Source organism: Notamacropus eugenii, chromosome 2 (genome assembly GCF_028372415.1).
Source record: "Notamacropus eugenii isolate mMacEug1 chromosome 2, mMacEug1.pri_v2, whole genome shotgun sequence".
NCBI classification, from domain to species: Eukaryota; Metazoa; Chordata; class Mammalia; order Diprotodontia; family Macropodidae; genus Notamacropus; species Notamacropus eugenii.
In genome coordinates, this window is record NC_092873.1 from 29,534,985 (window position 1) to 29,544,753 (window position 9,769).

Below are 9,769 nucleotides of genomic sequence, written 5' to 3' on the forward strand. Positions count from 1 at the left end.
CCTTCCATTGTATATTTGTTGAAAGGCCTCAGAGTGCCTAAAAGACAAAATAGATATTCAGTGAATATTCTTTGGTTGATACACTGAGAAATGGTGCTTCCAGTAGGAGCTAATGCCATTGAAAATAAAAATTGCATGGAATTAGGGAAGTTTAGAGTCATCTTCTCTTGTGTCTAAGTGAAGCATAAATATCATCACCATAAGATGATGGTGAGCATCCAGCCTCCATTTGAAGATCAAAATTCAGAGCCAAATAAATAGAATGGGGGGGGAATAACATATGCAATGATTACCATAACCTAGATAAGGTAGTCAGGCTCAGATCAGTCACAGTCATCAGTCTTCGGAGAGCACATAATGAAACACATCTGACAAAAAACTAAGAGACTATGGAGGCAGAATATACGTATATTATTGGACCACTGTTTTGTCCATGGAAATGAATTAATTTCGTTATTTGTATGGAGGATTGGGGTGGGTGGGGAAAAATTGTGCAAAAAACAAAGGCATCGGTAAAAAAACTTTTAAAAATTCAGCATAGTTACATTTGAATTATTTAGAGTTTTGTTAGGGCTCTTGTATTTACTTTTCCCATATTAATTTTTCTTAAGTTTCTCTTATTGCATAATTACTTTATAAAATACTTGATATTTATTTCCTCTGTATTTACACATACAATTATACATACGAACACAAATATATTTACACATTTTTGTGTATTTATTTTTTCTTTTCTTTATTTCCTGTCTCTAACCAGATTATTCAACCATTTGGAGGGAAGGGCCATGCGAACATGCAGCTTGTACTCAATGATTCAATGCTAGCCTGATCTGAGCAACAGCCTCCGTGGTATCACTTACATTGTATTTTGTGATTCTCACATGTCACTTTGAATTTTGGACTCCTCTATAACTCACGGTGAAATTTCTTCCCTTGTTCCAATCACCAATGATGTGAAAAGCAACACCTGCAACAAAGCAAAAGGTTTCTTGTTCAAAGGTATCAAGTGCCCAGGCACAACTTTGTTTTCTCTTTAAAAACAAACTCCTATGGCTCCTTCTTTATGGAAAAAGCAGTATATTAACAGTGCTCTCTTGGAAACCAGGCATATCAAAATAGCATCCCTAAAACTATATTCTATGAGTCCCTGGGGTAGGGGAAACAGCCAAGGAATTCTTTGTGGAAACAAAGTTAGAATGGTCGCCAAAAAAAACAAAACAAAACAAAGCACAAAAACTGTCATCATTTTCTTCTGTACTGCTCTCTGGGCCAGGAGTGCACAACTTGTGTAATAAGCTGATGCAGATATTGATTGAAAATTTATTGGTGTCCCCACCATTGTTGAATACTTCTAAACAGAATGTGATGCAACCAACAACATGACTGTTCAGTTAGTTCAGGAGAGTTCAAGTAGGATAATGTGTCCATTTGTACTCACACCGGCAACATTTCTGACAATTAGTATTGCCAAGCACTATGCTAAGTTACAAGGGTGCAAAGTAAGGTAAAAAACAGCCCCTTCTATAAAAAAACTTAAATTCTAATGAGAGCAAAGTCAGAAAACAGGTGCACACAGGTTACATATGGAACAAAAAACACTTAATCTCAATGGAGAAAGCACTAACAGCTGGAGTGCCCAGGAAAGGTGTCTTGCAGAAGCATGCATTGGATATGAGACATGAAAGAAGTCATGGAAACTCAAAGCTGGAGGTGAGGAGGGGGAGCATTCTAATCATGGAAAGTAGTACATGCCAAGGTAGGTGGAATGCCAAATGTGGGAAGCAGCCAGTAGATGAGTGTGGCTGGATTTAGAGCATGTCAAAGGGAGAAAACTGTATTAATGTTGGGAAGGTAGGTTGAGGCCAGGTAGTGAAGACTTTCAGTTTCAGATGGCCGTGGAATGACTTTCATTACCTGTGTGATTTTGAACCAATTTGTTCAGTTAACCCTGAAGATACTTAACCCTGTTTGCTTCAGTTTCTTCATCTTATAGTGATCTAGGAAAGGAAATGACCAACTGTTTCAGTATCTTTGTCAAGAAAACCCTAAATATGATCAAGAAGCATCAGACATGACTGAAAATGACTGAACAACAACTTTGTATTCTCAATAAGTTCAAAATAAGCTTGTTTTGTTCTCTTTGTTGGGCCTTTTTTATCCAGTAGAAACAGGAGTAGTCTGACATCGACAAGGAAGCAACACAGGAAAAGTAAAGACTTGTGATAAAAGGAAAGGCAAAAACATAGTCATTGCTCTCCAGGTATTCACATTCAAATGGGAGACATAAGCAGTGAATTATTATGTACGTACAAGTCACATGTAGTCTAAATGGAAGATAATCTTGAAAACAAAGAAGCAGGACAGAGGAGGGGCAGACATAATTTGGGGAAGGGACAAAAGGACTTGGACATGCTGGATTTGGTCACTTCTCACATTATTTTCTTCACATACTTTGCAACTATCTAGTTCTATATAAACAGAGATCGTTTAGAACATGAATATTCCTTTGCCCACATTTGTAAATAAGTCTAGGGGGTGTCCTAGTACTTCATGATGGGCTTTGGTGATAAGACAAGCTTAGGATCACTCATAGCAGAGGATTTTAACAAAGAATATAGAAAACCCCAAGACAGCTATGAATAGATTTCAGGGGGCCTGTGGACTTGGATAGGAAATATATATATATATATATATATATATATATATATATATATATATATATATATATACATAATTCAATATAATTGGCTTTCCTTGTAGCACTTTGTAATTTATTTCATGTATTCAAAAACATTATTCTGAGAAGGGGTCCATAGGTGTCACCAGACTTCCACAGAGCCCATGTCTCTCTCTCTCTCTCTCTCTCTCTCTCTCTCTCTCACACACACACACACACACACAGACACACGCACACACACACACACACACAATGTGCAGAAATGTGCATTCACAAATGCATGTATATGAAGATACACTTAGATATATCTCCACATACATACACGTTCATATGTGTATATGCACACATGTACATCTATGTGTGCATACACACATATACATATCTCCAAGATTTACCCCATTCTGACCAAATGCATATTTCACAATGGACAGATATAGCATAGCAAATAAATCCATTTTTCCAAGTTAACAAATTGCAAATCAGGGAAAAATATGTAGACTATATGGCAAGCCATATAGAGAATAGATGATTCCTCCCATTGGGATTAAAATAACTCAGCTCAACCAAGAGAGACAGTCTCAGATCTCACCTGAAGAGAAATTCCTGAAGTCTCTAATGTGTCAAACTGGGGATAAGGACATGAAAGAGATTGACAACTCCTTCACAATATCAGCTTCTTCCCAGTCTTTTTTCTCCCTTCACCAACCTGAAAAATGTTTAGAATGTCACATTCTCTCTCCAAACTGGAAGTTTAAAGATTACGAATTTCTCTTCTCTCTCACTTTCACCAACTCTGCCCAACTTCTGACACTGAGCAACCCAATCAATGAGCTCTTTTGCACCAAAGGTTACAAGAAAAATACTATTTCTGTGTTGTACTAGTTTAATAACTGCCAAAAATGTTATTAATTAAAGCTAATTACATTAATTTCCTCTCATTCCTCAAGTTGTTCAATCTGGCTTCTGAATTTATTACAAAATGAAACTGCTCTCTCCAAAATGACCAATGGTCTCTTAATTGACAAATTTGATAGTCTTTTTATTTTTAAGTCCTCATACATTTTGACCTCTCTGCTGCATTTTATAATCTTCACCATCCTTTCCTCGTCAATTCTCTTTCTTTTGGTTTTCCTGTTTGACCAATCCTTTTAGGTCTCTTTTTAATTATCGATATCATGCCTTCTAACTGTGGGTCTTTCATAAGATGCTGTCCTGGGAATTCTTTCCCTACATTTTCTCTTGTGGTAAACATTCAACTGCAATAGGAGCTGACTTAATTATCATTTCTTTTAATATTAATCCCAAATCTATATACTCAGACCCAGTCTGTCCTCTCTCTCTCTCTCTCCCCTTCCCTTCCTCCCTTGCTCTCATGAGTTTTACTCTGACATCACCAATTGCCTAGTAGACATTTCAAACAGGATGTCTTAAAGGCATTTCAAAACCAACATGGCCAAGACAGAATTATCATCTTTCCTCCAAATCCCACTTATCCAACTTCCCTATTATAAGCATCACCATTAATTCACGCTTGTTGTTCCACCCTTACAGGCTCATAAAACTATAATTATGCCCCCCCCACTCTGTTCATCTCACATAACAAATCAAGTGCCAAATGTTACCCTTTTCATCTGTGCAATATATCTCGTATTTGAACACTTGTCTCTAGTTACCTAGTCACCATATTAAGCCTTCATCACTTAGTCTACACTACTTCAATGACCTCCTCATAGGTCTCCTTTTTTCTAGTCTCTTCCCACTCAGCTGTCAAATGGTTTTCCTAAAGTACAAGGCTGACCATGTCAACCCTTGGTCAGAATCTTCTGACTCATCACCTCCTGAACAAATATAAATTTTTTGACATGCAAATATCTTCATAACCTTCCTTCATACTCCCTTTCCAGTCTTTACACCTTACTTCCCACCTTATGTTCCATGATCCAGTGACATCAGTCTCTTTGCTGTTGCTTACATAGTACATCTCGAAACTCCAACATTTTTTTTCTTTTTTATTTTTCATTTATTTTTAGTTTTCAAAATTCATTTCCAAAAAAATTTAACTTTCAAACTTTCTCCCCATCTCTCCCCTACACGCAGCCAATAAAATCTTGCATTCTGATTATCCCTTCCCTCAATAAGTTCTCCATTCTATCACACCCATTCCTTCCCTTATCCCCTTTTTCTCTGTTTTCTTGTAGGGCAAGATAAGTTTCTATACCCCGTTACTTGTATTTCTTATTTCCCAGTTGTATGCAAAAACAGTTCTCAGCATTGGTTCTTAATACTTTGAATTCCAATTTCTCTCCCTTCCTCCCTTCCCAACCATCCCCACCGAGAAGGCAGGCAATTCAATATAGGCTGTATAAGTGTAGTTTTGCAAAAGACTTCCCTAATAGTCATGTTGTTTGAGACGAGCTATATTTCTCTCCATCCTATCCTGCCCCCCAAAGTATTGTATTCTCTCTTTTGACCTTGTCCCTCCCCAAAAGTATTTACTTCTAATTCTCCCTGCTCCCATTTCTCCTCCCTTCTATCATCCCCCTCACCCCATTTTTCCTCTTCTCCCCTGCCCTCTGTAGTGCAAGATATACTTTCATATCAAACTGAGTGAGCATGTCATTTCCTCAAGCCAAATGTGAAGAGAGTAGGCTTCCCTTTTTTCCTCCACTGAAGATTTTTCCTGTCTCATTGATGCGTAATAAATTGACCTCATTCCATTTCTCCCTTTCTCCTCCCAATATATTCCTCACTCACACCCCAAATTTATTTAATTTTTTTAACTCTCATCCCTTCTTATTTAACTCCCCCTGTGTTTTCTGTCCACACACACACACACGCACATATGCGTGTATGTTTGCGTCTGTGTGTGTTGTGTGTGTGCAATCCCTCCAAGTACCCACTACCCAAAGTCACAGGAGTTACAAATATTACCTTTTCATGTAGGAATGTAAACAGTTCCACTTTACAAAGTCCTTTATGTTCACTCTTTCCTGTTTACCGTTCCATGCTTCTCATGATTCCTGTGTTTGAAAGTCACATTTTCTACTCAGTTCTGGTCTTTTCATCAAGAACGCTCGAAAGTCCTCTATATCATTCAATGACCATTTTATTTCCCTGAAGTATTGTACACAGTTTTGCTGTGTAGGTGATTCTTGGTTTTAATCCCGGTTTCTTTGACTTCTGAAATATCATATTCCAAGCCCTTGGATGTCTTAATTTAGAAGCTGCCAGGTCCTGTTTTATCCTGATTTGATTTCCACCATATTCAAACTGCTATCAATATTTTCTCTTTGACCTGGGAACTCAGTAATTTGTCTACAATATTGCTAGGAGTTTCTCTTTTCAGATCCTTTCAGGAGGTGATCTGTGGATTCTTTAAATATTTATTTCCCCCCCCCCCTCCCGATTCTAGAATATCAGGGCAGTTTTCCTTGATAATTTCATGAAAGATGATGTCTAGGCTCTTTCTTTGATCATGGTTTTCTTGTAGTCCTATTATTTCTAAATTGTCTCTCCTGGATTTACGTTCCAGGTCAATTGTTTTTACAATGAGATAGCTCACATTATCTTCTATTGTTTTCTTTCCTTTGGTTTTGCTTTGTAATTTCTTGGTTTCTCATAAAGTCATTAGCTTCCATCTGTTCCATTCTCATTTTTAAAGAACTATTTTCTTCAGTGAGCTTTTGAACCTCCTTTTCCATTTGACTAATTCTGTTCTCTAAAGCATTCTTCTCCTCATTTCCTTTTTGGACCTCTTTGCCATTTGGGTTAGTCAATTTTTAAAAGGGTTATTTCCTTCAGTACTTCTTTAGGTCTCCTTTAGTAAGCTGTTGACTTCCTTTTCATGATTTCCTTCCATTGCTCTCACTTATCTTCCCAAATTTTCCTCCAACTCTCTTGCTTGATTTTCAGAATCCTTTTTGAATTCTTCCATGGCCTGAGCCCATGGCATATTTATGTTGATAGTTTTGGATGAAGAAGTCTTGACTTCCTCTGAGATTACGCTTTGTTCTTACTCATCTGGAAGGATGGAACAAAATACCTGTTCACCAAGAAAATAACCTTCTAAAGTCTTATTTTTTCTCCTTTTTGGGCATTTTCCCAGGCAGTTACTTGACTTTTGATTCCTTTGTTGAGAGGAGGGTCTATTCTGGTGACTTGTATTTTCTCACATCCTCCAAGGTGGTATACAAACAAGGAGGAGGTATTTACTCCTTTCCTGAGCTGTTTTCTGGTCTGGGAGCAACCAAAAACTTTTCTGCCCAGCATATGCAATTGAAATCCCTCTCCGTATCCTTTACACCTCTGCTGCACCTCCACACCACTGCTCCTCCTCACCCCTGGGTGGAGCTCAGGTCTAAGAATCAAATCAGAGGCTCAAATCCCTCATGGGCTTTAGGCAGAGGTCTCCCAGGGCAGCCACTCAGGGCTGAGATTAGATCAACCCTTTAATTCCCCAAGGGCTCTGGGTGAAGGGCTCAGAAAGTGGCAGCTGCCATGCCTGCTGCTGAAGGTCCAGATGGCACTCCCCTCTTCTGGGTGAAGGAGCTTTCCCACTGACCTTTGAAGCTGTCTGTGGTATTAGTGGGTTGAGCAATGTGGGAGCTGCTTCCAGTGGCACCTTAATCCTGTTCTGGGTCCTGACCCTGCTGCTCAGCGCTGGTCTGTACTCGTTGCTCTGCTCTCCAGACATTTTCACTGGCGGTCTCCCATTCCTACAATTATTCCCTTCTCCTCTGTCTCCTGGACCCCCTAAGGTCTCTGCTAAAGTCCCACCCTGTATAAGAAAATTTTCCAGATCTCTTTTAATGTGAGTACTTTCCATCTTTCTCAATGTGAGTACTTTCCATCGATTATCTCCAATTTATCCTGCACTTTGCGTATTTTGTTCATGTGTCCTCCATTAGATTGTGATCTCCTTGAGAGCAGGGAGTACTTTGTTTTGTTTTGCCTTTGGATGCCTAGTATTTCATATACTAACTACTATATTGAGTACATAATAGGCACTTAACAAAAGGTTGTTGAATGCTCTATCACAGTCTATCCCATTACTCAATCAATTCCAGTGACTCCCTTTTGCTTCTAGGATAAAATAAAAACTCATCTCTTTGACTTTAAAGTCCTTTACAGCCTGACTATTTGCTTCACTGCAGCTTTCTTCCATCACATGATAGTCTAGCTAAATCCCCACACAGAATTGCATCTCCAACCTTTATTTTAGCTGCTATTCCACTCTCTCTTAACTTTTACTTCAGAAAATTCCTCTTCCTTAAAGATGCAAGGCAAATATTTTCAAAACAAAGCATTTTACAATTCCAACTGCTAGCACCATTCCACCTACCTTCTATTTCTTTTGAAAAATTTTTATATACACATATGTGTACTTAGTGTCTCCCCTCATATAAACTCCTGGAGTAGAGTTTTGAAGGTAGGAAGCATACTCTGTATCTCCAAAAGCTAGGATTGTGCCTAGTATTGTGGCATAGAGTAGAAGCCTGAAAAATGTTGATGAAGCTATGCTTTGTCTTTGTGATCATCTCCTCCATTTTAGGGGTTCACAGCTATCTCTTTAAATAATGTTTTGTACGTTCTCTACTCACTGCAATCAATTTAACTGGTTTGTGTTGGAATATATGAAATGGAAGACTCCTTGCTTTTCCCTTCAAAAAATTGGGAATGTTTTCTACTCTGCACTCTTGTGATTCCAGTCTTCATAATTTTTCAATGATCCCTGAGAGTGATCAAGCAATCAATTTCCTCTAGTATCTGAGGATGTATGTGAATCAATATTTGGATTGATTAAAGATAAAATAGTGACCTTATTATCTTAGACTTCATGCTCCTAGTAGCAATTTTTGTTCTGCTTTTTCTAATTCAAGTCATATTCCTCGCCAGAGAAAACAGAAACAAAATAAACATTACAGAAACACTTCAGACACAGACCTCTTGCCAGTCATTGTCTCGTCCATCTGGAAGACCTGTCTTTATACCTACCTCCACTGATCCTCTTTCCTCTCATATAGTTTTCAAAACAAAAATTCTCATTGTCCTGCTCTTAGCTTTCCTTGCCTAACTTGCTTCTGATTAGGGTAAATGAGGATTCTTCAGATCAGCACTTTAACTCTGAACTCATCTGAGACTAAATCAATATTAGAAATTCAAAGTTGGTAATTTATAAACTACCAATTAATTTAATAAAAATGACTGTATAAAGAAATAGACCTATGTAACTATAACAATCACTATATAACTATATATAAATATATGTGTATATGCATATCTATCTATATCTATATCTATATCTATCTATCTATATCTATATCTGTATATCTGTATATACATATATATTTAGGGTTAGGGTTGTTATATGCAGGCAGTCATCCCTGGGTGAACATGATTGGTACCTGGAAAAGGCCACTTCAAGCAAATCAACGGACAATATAGACCAGTATGTTTCATTGAAATAGTGGGAAAATTTTCGTTTGGGACCCTATACTATACATTTTATTATATTAGGACACTGGCTCTGGAGTCACATCATTTCACTCCAAATCAGACCTCTGACATTTGCTACTTAGGTGACTTTCAGCATTAATTAACTTTTACCCTCCATTTCCTCATCTTAAAATGAGGACTAAATAACTAAAATTCAGAGGACACTAAGTGATTTTTTAAGGTCTCTTCCAATTCTACACTTACAATCCTAAAAACTGAATCTAAATACTATGAAAAGAAATTTATTTTGTTTTATGTTTAACACAATACTGGTGATGACTGCAACCCTGAAGTAATTCTTAGAATGAGCAAAGATCAAATGTTACCAAAAAATAAGGGTTTCATCAATTTCCCCAAGATCCTCTTATATTCATATCATTCTTTTCTGAACTATCTACTGACAATCAGGAAGAAAAGGACCAGACAAAGACAAAATAGGATGGTCTTGGAAATACATCAGTCTTAAGTATGAATGGTGGCATCTAATTGTATAAGTGGTCAATTCGTGAAAATATATTCATGTTACAATTTTGGTTTGCCCCAGTAACTTCCAGAGGAGGCAGTATAACAGATCTCTGTAGCAAGAAAATTTGTGCT